The sequence below is a fragment of the Mandrillus leucophaeus genome, unplaced genomic scaffold, assembly GCF_000951045.1.
Source record: "Mandrillus leucophaeus isolate KB7577 unplaced genomic scaffold, Mleu.le_1.0 Scaffold1134, whole genome shotgun sequence".
Classification (NCBI taxonomy): Eukaryota; Metazoa; Chordata; class Mammalia; order Primates; family Cercopithecidae; genus Mandrillus; species Mandrillus leucophaeus.
This window is the reverse complement of record NW_012099588.1, coordinates 18,276-20,335: the sequence shown is the minus strand read 5'-3', so window position 1 is coordinate 20,335 and position 2,060 is coordinate 18,276.

The following is a 2,060-nucleotide window of genomic DNA, read 5'->3' as shown; positions in this document are numbered from 1 at the left end:
ACAGCATATGATCAAATGATAGTATCTGTGTCCTCAGAGCCTGTGGCCTCCGTGCAAGGGGATGAGTGGAAAGATGGTCAGAGAATGGGAAGTGTGAGATTGAGAGTATGGAAGGGCTGGGGTTCTTGGCCATGATGAGGCCTAGGGGTGACAAGGGCATGAGATTTAGGCAGAGAGAGGAGAAGGTCATGGAGGAGAGGAGTTCCAGCATCAGAGAAGCCAGAGGGCGATGCATCCTCTCTGCTGTCTTGGTGTCTATTGCTGCCATAAAAATTAACACAAACCAAGTGGCTTTAAACAGTATCTATTTGTCATGTCACAATCATGTGGGTTGCAAGTTCGACAGACTCATGGGGCTAAAATAAAGGTCTGTGTTCCTTCTGACTCTGAGGAAAAATCCACCCTCAAGGTCATTCAGATTCTTGTCTGAATTCACCTCCTTGCAGATAGGACTGAGGTCCCCACTTCCTTGCTGGCTATTGTCCAGGGGCCACCCTTAGCTCCCAGAGCCCTCTCTCAGTTCCTCACATGTGTCTCTTACAACACATCCAATCCTCCTGCTTGGAACCTCTGACCTCCCCTTTCTACTGTGTCTCCTCTGCCTTCCTCCTCTGCAGCATCTGACTCCAGCCAGAGCAGCTTCTCTGCTTTTTAATGGCTTGTGAGATTTATTCGGACCCACACAGATAGTCCAAAATTATCTCACAGTTTTAAAGTCCTTAATCTTCATCACATCAGTGTTGTCCCTTTTGCCATGTAATATAACCTGCTCCAGGATGACAAGAATTGAGATTGGACATCTTTGGGAACCATTACTCAGCCCATCACATCTGCGTATGTTGAAGTCACCAAGGATCAAGGAGATCAAGGATCAAGGATTGCTGGAGAGGGCAATAGTGAACCAGGAGCTACAAGAGTCAGGACTGAGAGGAACGGCCTGCAGCCCACAGGGAATGGCTGCAATGAGGGGAGTGGGGCCCAAATCTGATGACAGCTTAGGGGACTTAGGGATGAAGGAGGCAGAAAGGCTGAAGAACCACAGTGAAGAGTGAGGATGCCACTCCACCTCTGGGCCAAGGGTACAAAGTCCCTGTGGAAACTCCCCCATGTGGGAGGATTTTGGACGGGGCCACATCCTCTGGGAGACACAGACATCATTGGAGCTGCGAGGTGCGGGACCATCTGAGGCAGGGTGTGGAGGTTTTGCTGATCATGGGCTGAGAATTCCCGGGGGCACAGCGGGAAGATTTCCAGATTCGGGAGGGGGTATGGGGAGACAGAATAGGGGTGTGCGGAGCCTTGTGGGGATGTGAATGCAGAGTGTTTGGGGGACCCAATGTGACTGACACCAACAGGGAAAGGGCATGAGGAGCTCAGTCCTGGTGGACTCAAGGCAGACAACGGTGTTGAGGCTGTGGGAGACGATGGAGGAGGCTCAGGGATGGCTCTCACCTGGGCTCTGTCCATGGAGGTGAGGACGGTGAGACAGTTGGGACTTAGTGCTGTGTGGACTTCTTCTTGTCTCCCTGATGACTGGGTGGAGGGTCTGGAGGTAGAGGGGTCTTAGAGGATTCACTCTTGTCCCTGAGGGAGGGGGGTGACTCACTCCAGGTCTCAGGTCTGCCCTGACACCTTTCTTTGTGGCCTGGGGCTGCCTACTGTAAACTATTGGGAACTAGTCCATTTTGGAGTTTTAACCTAAAGCAGAGACTAAGATGGTTCAAATGTCCTTTTCACGAAGCAATGTTATTATATGCGTATCATTTAGATTGTCTTGCAAAAGTCTCATTTGTTGTTTTTCTAAATGCCTGTCAATATTGTTTTAAAATTTACAAATGTGATAAATGTCTCCTCAATGTTAATTGGTTGCAGGTTGTTTAACCTTATATGTATAGTTTCACATATACATAACAACAGTAGTTTGAGCCTCTTATATTCTAATAATTAAGACTTTAAGCTGTGTCCACATTGCAATGCAAGTATGTGTCATGCATAACCCTAGCACTAAGAGACAAGAGGGAAAGTCCCTCTCCCTTAAAATTTTATTTCTGGGTTCTTTT